Source organism: Callorhinus ursinus, unplaced genomic scaffold (assembly GCF_003265705.2).
Source record: "Callorhinus ursinus isolate GAN/ISIS: 27379988/994484 unplaced genomic scaffold, GSC_fseal_2.0 scaffold15, whole genome shotgun sequence".
In the NCBI taxonomy this organism is placed as follows: Eukaryota; Metazoa; Chordata; class Mammalia; order Carnivora; family Otariidae; genus Callorhinus; species Callorhinus ursinus.
In genome coordinates this window covers 25812008-25828998 of record NW_027397077.1, presented here as the reverse complement: position 1 = coordinate 25828998, position 16991 = coordinate 25812008, and positions in this window count along the sequence as shown.

The following is a 16991-nucleotide window of genomic DNA, read 5'->3' as shown; positions in this document are numbered from 1 at the left end:
AAATTAGAAGAAATAAAAAAATATCAGAATAGGAACAACATGGATAACATTATTAAATGAAATTAAAAAGGCCCTTTGAACCACAAATGTTTATCACTGAGTATTCTGTAGTTAGTTCATGGTAAGTTTGACTTTAAAATTCCCGGAATTTGGGGCACCAGACCAGCTCACTCAGAGAAGCGTGAGACTCTTGATCTCGGGGTTGTGAGTTTGAGCCCTGGGTTGGGAGTAGAGATTACTGAAATAAAATTTAAAAAGTAATAAAATTCCTGGAATATAACATCAATAGGAGAACATGACAAGTTACAAAATCGGTATTGCCAATAAGATAAAAAAAAAAAAAGCAAAAGAGCTCTTTAAGGACAGACATTATTCTTGATGCTAAGATAAGAAACAGAAGTCTCAGAGGGTTCCCATCAAGAAGATGCATAGTAATGTGAATAACAAGGGCTACAGAACAGGTGTAACAAAGCAATTCTAAAGGCTCCAGCTTATCACTGTCTTCAGTATAGTTAGGTGGCATTGTACCAAAGAAGAGTGTAGCTTAGGGTCAGAGTTTTCCAATGATGAGTGGTAAACATGAGGTGTCCCAGAAAAAATTAGATGTGCACCATTAAAAAAAATGGTTCAAAATTATTACTGGCCTGGGTGGTGGTTCATCTGTGTTTCTTAACAGGTTTGGAGACCTAAGTTTGAATAGTTTGTTAAGCTTAGTAACAAGGGTTGGTATCCTCTTAGTAAGGCATGAGGCACTTAAGTTCTCATAGTTTCCCTGAAGACAACTCTGCTGCTGCTCAGAGGTAGTCACCAGCCTAAATTTATCTGGGACAATGACTAAAATTTTCCCTAGACAATAGTTTTAGATTTCCTCTAATATACTGAAAAATGGGCGACAGAAGGCCCAAAGATCTACACTCCAGAGCTTAAGAACCATTTGAATTTACTTTACATTTAAAAGCAAGAAATCTCAACAAAGCCCCCAGAAGAGGTCTGTTGTCAGCCCGAGATTTTCTCATGTGTTCCCACTGGTAAAGTGGTTGCACAGCTGTATGTAACTCTGAGGACATAAATAAAATCTATACAGTACTTAACCTGTACCATTATACTTCATCTTAATGGCTAAATTCCAAATTAGACACAATAAAAATCTCTTTCTACTAATTGCAGAATCTTTTCTGATGAGAAGGAAAAGCAATCTAGGCACTGAAACTCTGACTATAGAAAAATATTCCTTAGCAGAATGAGATAAAATATAGATCTACTATTCTTTCTGCACTTGATCTTTTGTGTTTGATCATAAATGCATATTGTGAAGAAATGCCTCATACCTCCAAGCTAAACACTGTTTGCTACTCATTAGTGATTTATAAATGATATTTTCTCCCTGGTGACATATCTTTTGATATGATTCTCTAATAATAACATCCACCAATATTAAAATAAGAACATCCCCATGTATTGTGATCATCTTCAACCACATTTCCTCATGAAAATTAAATTTTAGCACACCAACTGATATTGTATGCATATATTTGTCTACCATCATTATAAATCTCCTAAGGGTCTCTATAAAATGATAGTTTTGCCTCTTTGCAGTAATTCTACCTAAAGCTCCAAAGCAAGAAACTAATTACATGCTGACTTTTCACTAACTTTGATCTTTCAAATACCATACTATGGAGGTTCTATAGGTAATCATATAATTACAATTCACTAAATGAGTTGAAATTAGCCATAAACCTTTTTATTTAAATTGTATTAACTGTTTCTTCAGTAACACTGTCTGCAAGGCTACTCCTTTCTACATAAGTTTGCCGATATAAGGTTTCAAACTAAAATCTGATTATGGTCACTAATGTTTATAACAAATGCCTCATTATAACACCAGAAGCACCAATGAAGATGAATATGCAAGAATTTCTTAAAATATGCTTAAGGAAAGGCCAGGGATAAACTATAGTGGCATAGGAAATGACAGAAATTTCTCAGGGGAATGTTTTAGTCTGTAAGAAAAAAAATGACCTCACTTGTGTTTTCCCATTGAGTTGGTGCAGTATTTCCTGACAGAAAAATTAAAGACAATTGTTTCTTTCAGTATACCATAGGACTATGCACAGAAAGAGAAAAAAAAAAATCCAGATTTCACTTTTGGAAAATAGCAATCCCCTCAGTACAGACTGATGGGAATCCTAGCAAAGGATTGCTGCCCCCCACCCCCACCCCCGTTTTTAAATCTCTTAATTAAATTTTATTTGTTTAAAACAGCCATTATTGTTGGAAAATTTTAAGTTCTTGTTGTAGTTTTTTAACATTACATATGATACTATTTTTGTGGGCACTGAAAATCTCTTTTCTTGTTAGTATATTCAAAACACTAGACCAATGGCTCACGACTGGGGTTGATTTCGCCCCTCAAAGGACATTTGGCAACGTCTGGAGACACTTTTGGTTGTCACAGCTTAGGGGGTTCTACTGGCATCTAGTGTGTAGAGGCCATGGATGCTGCTAAAATTCTACAATGCACAGGACTGCCCCCACAACAAAGAACAACCAGCCCAAAATGTCAACAGTGCTGTGAGGTTGAGAAACCCTGCCTTAGACCACATAAAATGAACAAGTATACGTTAATGACTACTTTGAAAAGTCTTAAAATGAAGAAACCCAAGCCTTTTGAGTGGGAACACTGGTAATGAATTTCCTCTTTAAAGTTGAGCCCGAAAGGTATGGAAAGGAAGCACTCCATTGTTTGGAAAAGAGACCTCTACCTTTACTGTGTTTATGGACCTTATTTATCTAATAACATTCAGAGCCACACAAAACCCTGACCACCACATTCACTTTAAAGCTGAGTAAACAAAGTGTGTTTTGACTTGTCATCAATCAAGACATGTGATCACAGGGAATATTGTGTGCAAGAGGCAGTTGTTTTATCTGGAGCCTCAGCCTTTAAAAAATTCAAAACAGTAAAGTTGTTTATTTGACACCAGTCTTGACCTGACTGCAGTGCTTCATTCTAAGAGAAAGTAAAACACACACTGCTTTCTGATTATTTGTAATTATATAGGAACTCTATTTCTCTGGTGAACTTAGCTATGGTCTAAACCCAGAAAGAAACAGGAAAAGCTTTCAAACAAAGCAAAACAACAAACTCCCAAGGAAAATGGGGTGATGATGATTAATCGTTATTTCCAAGCCACGTGTGGAACCAATGACTGTCATTTTATGAGTCTTCAGGAGTATGAGGGTGCATTTAGCTCTGGGAATTACATCCCTTTGGAGATATTTGTTCCAAAGAATAAAATTAGATATTTAGGAATAGTAACTTGAAAACCAAGCTTCTGAAACACATCACACAAACTCAACACACAAACTTTGGGCTTTGTGTAGGTGGATTGCCTACACTGTCTCAGACACATACTTTATCTATTTTCCAAACTTTACTTTCTTTGAATAGACTTACCCTCCATATCAACTCCATCCATTGTGTTTAAAGATGTATTTTGCTGACTTTGATGGCCGAGTTAAGAAGTGTTTGTATCCTGGAGTATTAAATAATCTTCCAGTAGAGTCCTGAGACATCTGGCCTGGTTGACACAACTTTGTTGGAAGCCTGGTTCTCCCACATACCTACTGAGCAATTAATATCCGCCACTTGGCTTTTCCCATCAATGATTTCTAGGATATAGTCCAAAGCACTCCTGGGATGATATTTTCTTTGATTCTTTTGGATAAATGACATGCAAATTCAACAGCTATATCTTTCTTATGCAGGTTGTTACAATGACTTGTAACCTAGTAAGAAGTGAATGAGCGTGACCAAAACCTGGTTTTCATGAGCTGAAATTACCACATAACAAAACTATAACTTGAGTTCGAGGACTAAGTTAATATTTGAGATCCTGGGCTATAAAGCCTCTCCCAGTCCCACAGGTACACACAGAGAAAAATCCTAGTGGGCCCTGATGAGTGGGGGCCAGGGCCATGTTTTTTGCTTGATTGTTATTAAAAACAATTTTTTTAATTTAATTGCTTAAGTGGGATGTGGTCAAAACCTTACAGAGGCATCGCTCTAGTCTTGGTTTCCTTATTTGCAATTTAAGACAACTGGATAAGCAGATTTCAAGGCTTTCTTCTAGTGGCTTGTGTGTGGGGGCGCATCTACAAATTGGGGTCTACCTTACTTCCTTTGGGTCAAGCATACATTAGGACAGAGTTGGGAAGGAGAAACATTATTTTAGCAAAACGAGCATTCTGTATTATATAAACAGAAGGCAATATTTTGGATGTTAAGTGTAGTTAAGATATCTGTTTTGATTCAGAAAATTACTTGATCCTACATGCCTGAGGGACTTGATTTTTGCTTTCTCGGCTTAGAATGTGTTACCATCCACCCTGTCAAATGCTACTTATCTTTCGGGACTCAACTCAGCAAGCCTTCCTCTGAGAATCATCCCCCTGTACCATGGGGTCACTCTTTCCTTTGTAGCAACCATAGCCCTTAGCATATACCTACATCTACAACTATCATGCCATCCTATATTTTTAACAGCTTATTGAGGTATTTTTATATCCTACTATAAAATTCCCCGTTGAAATGTATAATTCAATGATAGTCAATTTACAGAGCTGTGCATGTAACACCCAAGGCAAACCTAGACCATTTCTATCACACCAAAAAGACCTTCATGCCCATTAACAGTCATTCTTCTTTCCCACCCACCCATCTCCAGCCCCAGATTTCCGTTACCACTAGCCTACTTTTTGTTTCTGTAGATTTCGCACTGCCCTGGGTTGCCTTCTTTGTGCTTCCCCTTTTCCTTGAGAAACACTTTCTTTTCCCTCTGCTCCTTGAAGGCGTGGATCATGATTTTCCTTTTTTTATCTTTTCTTCCCAACTCTTAACACAACTGCCATACTACAGGAAATAAATAATAGCATGTAATAGTTATCAAAACTTCCATATATTCTTTGAAGTATGCAATTAGAGTGTTACAAATTCCCTCCAATTTAATCCCTAAATCAGTCATTGGACGGGCACCATGTTTATCCCTTTCAGAAATAAGGATATAGCCCTAGAGTGGTTAAATCACCCACCCTGGGTCATGTCAGGATTTAAAGCTCAGGTTGTCTGACTCCAAAGCTGAATGATGAATGAATGAATGAATAATGAGGAAGATGGGAGTTCTTAATCTGGAACAGGGTTTCTTAATTCTAGAAAGGATTCCAGTAGGGACCTCATGAATTTGTTTGCCATGTTTTAGGTGCATATGGCATGTATTTGTGCTGCAACATTCATAGATTTTATTAGAATTTCAAAGGTAGCCTTGATCCAAAAATGAGAGTGCCCCCTCGTGTGGGTGCTGAACGGGGCCGCGCTAGTGGTGAGTCATGGTCCCTCAGTGTGCTTCTCTCCTACTAGCATAAAAAAGTGATACAATCTTTACCTTCTGTGTTATGTGGGCAAGGTTTTCTAAGAACCCACTTGTCCCAAATCTCATTCTGTGTTCAAAATAAGGAAGTTAACCCTACCTCATGTATATCAAAGGAAACACCTTCCCACTCTTTGCCCTTCCTTTGTTTCAAGCTGCCTGTCATGTCAATAAAGTTGTTTGGGGAAAAAAAATTCAAATGGGAGAAAGACTATAAATGGAGAACCCTTAGATCCTTCCTTCTCCCCGGTGTAAACGCTTCCTTTCTCCCCAGAGCTGGGGTAAGTTAATTGTATTTGAATGAATAATTCTAATAAAGCAGTGACCTTTAATGCCAACTGGTGTTTTTAATTTTAATTCACTGTCAGTCACTCCAACGTGAGCCACCCCAGGATGTGAGCAGTGGAAAGGCCAGTATGTACAGAGAAGAGAAAAACAAACATGCAGAGCTGGGTGCCTGCCGCCCGCAGGTAAACACAGAGATGGCAGACCTTACAAAGCGATGGGGGCCGGAGCCTCCTTACAAAGGAGGTAGGAAAATGGTGGAAAATTAGAACCACAGTTATGTCAAAATTCAATAGAAAAATTTTCTGTGTATCAAGAAGATAACTCATTTTTCACTGTGTAAAATTTAGAAAAGACAGAGAAGCAGGGAAAGGAAATGTTAGAATAAAACAGACAAAACCAAACCAAACCCAACCCATCTGAAATCTCATTGCTTGGAGACAACCACTGTGACTACTGCTAATATTCTGGAATATATCCTTCCAGTCTTTTTTCTACCTTTATATGCATATATAAAATTGAAGCATATATTCTTATATCTATATACTTTAAAACTGAATTATGCTGTGCATATTGTTTTATTGATTGCTTGAGGCAGAATTATTTGTTTTCTTATGTGCCTTGAAATTCAGTTTTTAAATTCCTCACTCATATGAATTGGAAAGATAGTAGGTGCCACTTGGGGGGAAGAAAGAATTCTAGTAGTACAGGATCCTCTAAAGCAGATTTCTGAACAGAAATGCCAGAAGGAATGGGGCTGACCTTGAACTGAGGGCAGAGAACCTGGTTGAGCTCTGTCTTTCTGACGCAGCTCCTATTGAGGCCCAGTAAGAATTTGGGTTTGGTGGGGCACGTGGGTGGCTCAGTCAGTTAAGCATCTGCCTTTGGCTCAGGTCATGATCCTGGGGTCCTGGGATTGAGCCCTGCATCAGGCTCCTTGCTCAGCAGTGAGTCTGTTTCTCCCTCTGCCTTTCCTCCCTGCTTGTGCTCTCTCTCTCTCAAATAAATACAATCTTAAAAAAAAAAAAAAAAAAAGATTTTGGGTTTGTTGTTCCCTGCATTGACATGAAGTCAGAAATTCATATTTTGAGAAATCTTCCCATTAAAAATGATAGCAAATAGTTTAAAATAAAAATATTGCATTGACCAGGTCAATTTGATCTCCTGACTGGATTCGGCTTAGGCTGACTCTAGTCTAAAGTAAAATGAGCAGATAAAACCCAGCCCATCCCTTCCTTCAGCCACTCATCACCACGGGTCCGACAATACAGTATTTACCCTTCCACAGGAGCTTGTTGGTTTTACACAGCATATATTTAAATTTCAACAGAATGTAATTAATATTCCATTTTAATTCCTTTCTCTCCTCACCATTTCTCCACAGCAATGTAAAACGAAAATGGATGCAGTATCTTCCTTCAGAGAATTTACCACGGGAGAGGTAAATATATTAGTGGCATCATGACACACATTTTATTTCAACTCAATAAAAATTTCTTGTGCATCTACGGTATTTAGAAATAAATGGAACCATCAATGACTTCCCACGCAAAAGTGCATGTATTTACTTATTCATTCAACATATAATTGAGTTTCTACTGTGGGAACAGTGCTCTTGACACTGGGTACAGAGTAGTGACCAGACAAAATGTCTAAGTGGGGTGTGCCTGAGTGCTGTGCCCCACAGAAGGCGGGGTGGGGTGGGCAGTGGGAACGGGCTACGGGTCAGCATCCCTCCTTCCGTGCCAATAAAGAGCCTTCCTATACCACACGGGAGAGTGCCTGAGGGCCAGGATCCCACGTAGAAGGTATAAGACGATCTCAGCAAACCAATGCTTCTAACCTGAATATTCCACACAGAAGCTGGACTCCATTGTGTAGCTTTGCTTGCCTTTGATAGAATAAGTGTTTCAAATACTGTTCTGTCCTATGCTCTAACTATGTGACACATCTTGCCTGAGAACCATGCTAGTGATTCCTAGGTTCTGAAACATGCACGGAGTAGCATGCTGCTTCCTGTGGACCCATCTGCCAGGCCTCCTCCCCAGACACCCCAATTCTCAGCCCCAGGTGTGCTAATTCTCAAACTCCTCCCTCAGAGGCCACAGAAATCCAAGAGGCCAGTAAGTAGCACATGGACATTATATAAGTATTTTCCATTTATAAACAAACTGGCCTTTCCACAGACAAATCGGCCTTTGGGTTTCATCTGAGGACTAGTTCATGACAAACACAGTGAGTGTTGCCCTATTAATGCATCTTCCTACGTCAGGTCACCTAACTAAATTGGGGGTATTAAAATATTTCTGCCTCTCTCATTAGTCCTTCCTTCGTGTCTTTACCTCCACCGCCAGGTGCCATGCTTAGACATTCAAATGTTGAATGAGTGACTTAAATTTATGTGAAAGGAAATATTTTAAGATCTATAGGTATCTTGACCCTATGGTACAATGGCTTCATCTTAAGCACAAGGGCATTGCAGCCCAGTGAGGCAAAATGACTTGCTCAGATCACACAGACATGCCAATTAAAATGCATCCCAAAGATACTATACTTGGGAAAAAGAAAATTAATGACCACCATTGCAGATAGAGAAGGCGGGTATTTTCAGTGGCCAGTAGAAATGGCTTCTTTGGAATTATCTAAATGCACTTCTAAGAACTCAGATGGGTTATCACGAGATATCTGATATTGGAAAAAATTGGGAATGGCAAATATTCTAGATTTCTTAGGTGATAATATGTAAGTATGGCATAGCACTACGAGATTAAAATAAAATAAAATGAAACAAAAAACCACATGCTTTAACATTAAATTCAAGGTGTTTAATATTATCTCTGTTGGGCAACAATGATTAGAATATGGTCTTAATGTCTAGTTTGATTCAAAATTATGTTTCTTAGGGAGAATCTAACATGATTCACTATATATGGTTTTGACTAAAATAATATTTTGCTAGACTCTAATACGTTGTTAATACCCCTGTGAGCCAGGCTGGCTCCATTCAGTGTTCATCTTAATTAGCTAACATTAACCATCATTAGGGTTTTATATGGTACAATGCACATTACTTCATAACTTCCACCCAGATCACATGGAGCTAGATCATAATACATGTTATCAATCATCAACTTCCTGGGCTTTCATAACACCTAGCTTTTATTTTAAAAGTTAAGGTCAATGTTAAGTGTTATACTTCAGCTGAAAAAGTTTTAAAAAAAATCAATGTTAATTAACAATGTTAATTAAATGTTAATCATGTAAATGAAAGCATTTTTCATTCACTTGCCTAGTAAATTATAGTCAGGTAGTCTATCATATATTATTTCAGAGGACAGAGGAAAATGGTGTCCACTAAGAGGGAAGAAAATTGGATAAAACAAAACAAAAATTTACATATAGAAAGTGTGTGTGTTTTTGTCTGTTTGTTTCTCACATGGGGAATCCACCTTTATTTCCAGAGCTTCACTGACTGATACAGGAGAAGGATTTAGAAAAAATAAAGAGGCATATTTTGAGGTAGTGGGATATTTGGAAGGCCTCTTTTCCAACTAAGCTTATCTTTGCCTGACAAGATGCAGACCATATACACTTGACTTCAGTATTTTGAGTTCACGAAGAAGGTATTTTTAAACAGTTTTTAATATTTAAGAGTATTGCAAAGCAGCTGGGACCCTTCAACTAGTAAGACTATTTGGAAAGGTCACACATGCCCGCGGGCAAGCCTGTCTTATCCTTTCCCTATTGGCAATAATCATTGCCACCAATGGAGAATCAGATCAGAAAATTAGGTTTTCTGTGATTTTGCAAACCGTGGAGTGGTTCTAAATTCTAATGCACCAATGGCAAACTTTGTGTAATGACACTAACTTCAGTGAATGTGTAAGTGCCTGCTCTATGTCAGATCCCGTGGAAATATACAGTTGGAAATTACGTGTGGTGCAATTCTTTCTTATTACAATGCTCATCAAATATAAGACACTAGACTTTGAACTAGACACACACACACACACACACACACCCTTAGAATATAGGGATCTCTTAGGTTACTAAATTAGTTTGACAGACAACAAACTGGCGGCCCACAGATGCTTAAGGGTGTAGCCAAAATCATAGCTATGTAACACTGGACACAAACAGCTGTGTGTGTTTTTACCATTTAATTCAGTTGTATCATCTGAAAGGAGGCTTGCATTTGTTTGCTTATTTAAGAGGACAAGCCTACTTGTCAAGGTTGCTCTTCAACCTGACCCACTCGATAGATGATTTTCGTGGACATCATAAACCACCAACAAAATAGGACCAGAACTCATGAAGGGAGCAGTGGATTAACATTGGCCAAACTGTCCTACAATCCCACAGCTGCACTACAATCTGCCCCTCTGATCGTGCATTTTCTTCCCTTTCCTTCAATTACCTGAGACACAGAACAACCTCTGTCCATTCCTTTGCTGCGCGAGTTAAAAAGTGTGTTTCTGTTGATTGCAATTCAAGAATCCTAACTGAAGAAATGACCCTCATGTGTCCACCACGTTGGCAGTGAGCAGACTGGCTGAGGCTGATGAACCGTTCTCCAGGCAACAACTCTAACTTTATCCCCACCTGTCTGTACTAGAAGTAAAGGGATCAAGAAGGATGTACTAGATACAGAAAAGACGGCTTGGCTCTACTCAACAAAGTAGTTAAATTACTCCAGACTTTTGTATTTGGAGCGTCATTAGCAAAATGTCACTCACATAACACTCATTTGAGACCCAGGTGTGCCACACATTTGTATTGTGTCATCTCTCTCTAATCACTGTGTGATCTGCTCCTAGAGGCTTCAATTTCTTTGGTCAGAAACATTGGAATGAGGTCCCTCTTCCAAGAAATGACCAAGATGAATGATTTCCAAGGCAAAATACTTTAAAGAGTAACTTTCTTCCTTTGATTAAAATGGGTTGTGAAATCGCAAGAAAAATGGAAATATCCAAGCCATGTGAGAGATTTTCTCCATTTAGAGGTCCTAATCCTCTAGATAGGAAAGGAGTATGAGAAACTGCCTCTATTTGAAAGCTTTTGGCTTCTTTCTCTCTACGTACCTACCTAGAAAACACACATACTCTTTCTCTCTCTCTCTCTCTCTCTCTCTCTCTCTCACACACACACACACACACACACACTCACGCACATGGATTCCAAATGGAAACTCCTTGCACTTTGGAGGTCTGACTTTTGCTTTTTCACAACCAATAACTTCTTTGATCACAATTTCCTCCCAAACCATCTGAGCCTATCTATATCCATTATTAGAAAACAAATTACTTAAGAGAACCTCTCAGTCTTAGAGTGACTTTCAGTGCCTTCTGTTTTATAACCAGAAGCCAATACCATTTAACTTGCCAGATCAAAATCAAATCTAAGTCACTGTATTTACTGGTCAGGAACACCCACTCGCTTAGGAGTCTTTTCTCACTCTTCCTAGGTTGATACAGCTTGAAATGTGTTCTTGAAGAGTTAATTCTGGAAGTTATGATCTTAGGGTGATCTTTATTTCCAGAGTTCCACTATCGAGACTGACAGTAGGATTCTCAGGTAGGTTAACTGAAGCGCCAAGTCAGCAGGGTTCACATGAGGACCTGTCCGGAGGCAAGTGCTAGACCAAAGGAGCAACAATTAGCACAGAGACGATTGGCCTTAGAGATGTGGGTAAGCCGCGGGATTATTAATGGAAGGTGCAGACTCTAGACAGAAGAGAAACTGGAATCCTCTGTTGTGCTGGGGACCAGAGAAGCAAGCAAGGGGCAACTTTCTCATTTGAAAATTAGTAACACGATTTAATAGACCCTGGTACCCGCAGAAGCCTAGGGAACGGAAGACTCCAACATTTTAAATTAATTCTTTTCCTTAATTAGTAAATCAAGTCATCATCACAGTGAAACCAGAGGAAAGGACATCTAGAAATCCTCAATTTTATTCATTTAATATGCTTGCTTAATGTAGGCTCACATGGAATCAGAGAGACAACAATCCTAAGCAGCAGTTTTGATGTGATTTACTCCTTGTGACTGGGCTTTTGAGGGGGAATTACGGGCGGCAAATTTATTTTTAAAGGGGCACACTCCTAATTTGTCTTTGGAATTTTGATTCAAACGTTAGACAAGAGATCGGTCTCTGGAAATGCCGGCCTTAAAAGGGAAGACGATGAACTCATTTCGGAAAAGGGAAGCATGAAGCAAACCAAGAAGAATTATGCTGGCCGTCTCCCTGGTGCAGAAACCGGGGGGGGGGGGGGGGGTGCCTGCATCCCCGAAGAGAATGGGACCAAAGAGGATGACCTAACGTGTGTCCACCTCCAAACTGCTTCCTGTAAACTCTCCTTCTAACATTTGTTTTCTCCCTGCAGCGTCTTAAGGGCACTTCTTTCTGCATCAGAGGCACAGAGAACTTCAGTCTTTAAGTAGCAGCGACTTAAAGCCAGAGTCCAAGCTTCCACAAGTAACTCCTGTTCCAGAGTGTACCATACTTTACCCCAAACATAAAGGCGAGTGTTTGTTTTGATAACTCTTGAAATATTTTTTTTCTTCATTGTTCGCTCTGAGTCTGAGAACTTTGGCATCTGACTAATTTACCGTGCATTTAAGGCTGGTAGCAATATCAGGAAAGAAATATGATAATCACTTGCTGCCACAAAGTATTCTATATACTGTTCTCTTTTGCAGCTCTAGGTCCACATGTGTTGGTTCAATGGAATATTCAATAGACATTTATAGGAAATAAATTGAGAGATGAATGTAAACCATATGGCATCTGGAGGTTTATTTGCAAAGTCCCTGCATCAAAGCTTTCTCCAGATCACACCATATTAGCTATGTTTTTCCAGTCCGGCAGAATCAGGAAGGTAACCACAGACTTCCTTGATGGAAAACACATGAAAAACAGAGCAAATCTTACTATGTAGCTTGAGTTGCTGGTCAAGGAGCATCCCTTAAAATAATTTTATCACCGGTAATTTCAACACATTGTTTAGAACTGCATTAAAAACAGAAAACAAGTTGATGTTGCTTAGGATTTTCTTCAAAATTGTAGGACACATTTCTATTTATTTATGCCAATAAAAATTATATCACCTTAGCAGCATTTTATTAAAATCTCAGGACTATTTCTTTTGGCTTGGGCATGTAAAAATAAATGCCAACTGAAGAGAAATGCTGCATTTAAATATAGCCTACATAGGAATGTACATTAGAATTTTTGCAAATAGCAACAGAGCACACATGCATTCAAATATACTCACATATATAAAGACCACCATACTCAGCTTTGGAGAATCACATTATTATAAGTAATAGTTAAAAAACATTGATTGGACAGAATGAGAAATGGTCCTCAAACTTAATTTATATATATATATAAATTCCTCTACCTTGAATGCTCTCTGCTTTGTGCCGTTGGTTATGGCTAGCATTACATCTGATCTCAAATTAATTCTCATGCAGCCTGTTATATAAATCATTATGAAATGTCAAAAGCTTATACATATATTTTTTTTAAGTTTTCACTTACTTTCCAAATAGTTTCCATTTTTCAGTGTCATAGAATTTCAGCCACTCAGTCAATTTTAATGATTTTTTATCACCCTAAATGTTTCCCTCATTTATAGTACATTTGCGCCTGCCTAGGCTCATACATGCACATGTTATGGCGTGGGATACAGGTGACGTGCACAACGGTAATCTGAAAGTTTTCTCATCCTTTGGTTCAAAATGAATGGTCAAATGAGAGACACAGAGAAAGAATGAAATGTTGCTATTTAAATATGCAACAGCTAAAGATAAACAGCCCTTCATAAATAAATATTAAGGATTTAAACAATAGCCAATTGACTCCCTGCCCCGAGGCTGCCCAGCCCATAGTTTCCTTCTTAAAACAGCTAAGGAAAATGGTGCCATGCACTTTTTGGCAATTACTCCATTACCCATCTCAATGAAGTTCTCCTTCCTTTACAGGTTCAGCTTCGAAATTTATGGCAGTAAGTTAATGCCACTTGCAACTTAAAAAAAGGGGGGGGTTGTGAGCAACATCACTTAAAAAATATGTGGCTAACTGCTGGAAGCTATTAAAAACCAAATAAACAAAAGAGATTACACTTCAAAGAAATGTCAACAGTTTTTCCTCTCTCAGAACAGACGAGTTTTCTTTACTTATATCCACATCCACATCTGGAAAATGCTTATGGCTTTATACATCTTTTATGGTAAAATGAATTTATTGAGTTTTAAAATTTTCGTGATGGATTAATGCAATCTTCATAAAAGGTAAACCCACACCCTAGTAAAAATCTGTCTTAACATTGAAGAATGATTTCAGTAATAAATAATAGCCTGATGTTAATTTCAAGGAACAAAATAATTTTAAGAAAGCATTTGGTTAACTCAATTTTTTAAAAAATACATTAAATGATATGGAAATGAAAATGCAGTATCTTGTTCCTTCTGACCTGTCTGTAGGTTGGTACAATTAATTCTTAAGTTGAGGGGGGAAATAAAAGCAGCAGTGTGCAAAGCCAACTCCAAGTTTAACTGAATATACCTACTCCGATTAACTAACAATGGAATTCAAGAACGCACGAAATTTACTGATAGCAAGATCGTCAAGGGAAGATTTCAAAACAGTTAATGCGTTTCTACAGTTCTTCACAAAATTATATGGCATTGCTTTTGTGTATTTAAAAGGTAAGAATTAATTTCTCATACAAAAATATGTAGCCTGTTCTGGATGTCCAAACAATTGACTTCATAAGCTACACAATGTTCTCTCGTGGCCCCAAAATGACAGCATTCATTTGCTGTCGTATTACAATTAACTGGGTAGTAGCAACTTGCTCTCTCTCTAAGCTTGCCAAAAAAAAAAAAAAAAAAATACGTTTGGGATCCAACCAAACACCCACATGCGGACAAATGACTTAAATTTAATAATTTGCAGTTTAAAAAAAATAATTTGCAGTTTTGATGGGGAGGGGATTAAAAAAAAAAAGACTTGAAATACGGGAGAAGGTGTCATCTTTCTAAGTCAGGCCAAGAATTAAAGGGGGATTAAAAAAACAAAAACAAAAACAAAAAAACCCAAACCCAGAAGAATGTTTAAAATGGAACAACATAATCTGGACATAAAGTAAGTGGTCTGTAGTCAATAAAAAAAAAAAGAAAGAAAAAGAAAAATAAACTCCAACAAGCCGGCTGCAGAATAGGAAAGTAGATCTATTTTGTTTATTTATAAGTGAGTAGCAAGTAGATTCTTTCGCACTAACTAAAGCAGACAGTAATTATAAACACAGGTTGGTTAAATTCCGTGCACCCTATGAAAGGAAACAAGCTTCTTTCTTTTCCAAACATTGTCATTGTTTATTGAGCCTCTTTGGGGCTTGGTTTCATTTAAAACCATGTAAGCACCCATCTGTTACCCCCAAACAATGTCAACCTTTTAAAGCCAAACCTGAATACTTATTATACAAAAATTTGCAAGTAACCTAACAGCAGTTTTTGAAGTAGCCAGTTAGCATACTGAGTAAAGAATTTGGATTATTTTTGTTCCATTACAGAAAAAAACCTACATTATAGTGTAATCATACGGGAAGCAAACAGTCGCCGCCTCAGTAGTTTTGGATAATTAGTTACCTAAATTTTCTGAGGTGAATTCAATGTACTCAGACTGAGGAACATTATTGCTTATATTCTGAAATACCACAATACAATCTTGGTTAACAATGAAATTATAAATATTGGAGTAAAACGTCATTTTAGAAATCATTAGGTTTTATCAGTACAGTACAACTGAGTCTTTCGTTTAAGGAACTGTTTTATTAAAAAAAAATGGGGGCCTGTGATATTGCTTATATTAGCTCATGTCAGATATCAGATTTCAAAAAACTTTAACACAGTAGACACTATTAAAACATCATTATTAGAGTTGTCATGCTTGGGTGGTTTGAACTAAAGTGAATTTCATGTATTTGCTGGGAGACAGCAATAATAAATCCTGGAGTCTGCATTTCTAAGCAGTGACCTAGAGTCCTAGGGAACTGACTTAATGAACAGAAAGGACAAATGGAGAAGTGTAGTAGTGGGGGGGGGGCAGGGGGAGGAGCAAAATCTGATTAAAGTTCACTGGGAAATACAGACATGGCACCCAAATCCCCTGAGGCAACCACTCTCAAGAGGACAATCTCTGTCTACTTCCATTTCTGTGCCACTCATGGAATTCACATGAGCCAAGAGAGGTCAACAAATCTTGTGTTGCTTATACTTATTCCCCGGATGTGGCAGACATACCTAATTGATCACCGAACTCTCCCTGGAATGTGAATGGAGAGTCAGAGTCTTTTTCATTGCAACACACCAGTCAGCCACTTCCAATCAATCTATCGGCCAGCAGGGCATTAGACCATGCACTAGTTCTTAACAAAGTAAGTTCAGTATCCCTAACACCTTTCACACTACTTGGCACAGAGAGAGAGCTAAACAAATATTTGTTCAGGAAATGATTATTTAACTTGCCTCAGATGGAAGAACGGAAGCGTTGGGAGTACAGACTGGTGCCAAGTTGGGTTCTAATCCTAGCTCAGCCATTTATTAATTCTGTGACTTTGGACAAGGTAGTCAACCAGTTTCTCAGTTTTCTCATCTATAAAATGTGAGGAATTAATGAGTCTGTAAATGTGGAGTGCTGAAAACAGTCTGTGATACAGAGTAATCAGTAAATTTTGGATGTTATCATTACTTGCCTCATTATTGTTTATTGAGATGCCTTGTCTACATGACCCAAGTTACATGTAGCTTGCTCTGTTCATGTACACACTTAGTACTCCATAAACCTTCACACAGATACCAGAGACTCTTTTCTGAAACACAGAGCTTAGGACATTCCCTTTAAAACCCTTAAGTGACTCCCCATTGTTGGTAAGTCCAAAGCAATATACCTCACCTTCCAAAAAGTGAAACCAACCTGTAAATTCCAAGCTGCCTTTGATTCTCAGACCTCATCCCCTCTTCCTTTCCCTCCATTCCCTGCGACCTTATTTTTGGGCCATCCCTAAATTTTTCTTGCTCCATGAATAGGCTATCAGCTCTCCTTCAGGTCTTTGGTTGAACCATCCTACTTCATGTTCAATTTCACTTGGCTAATTCCCTTCTGTACCTCACAAACATAGACTTGTCTTTCGAGACAATTTAAGTGTTACCTCCTCTGTAAAGCATTCCCCAAATCCCTCAATGAACTAAAAGCTTCTCAGCACATTTT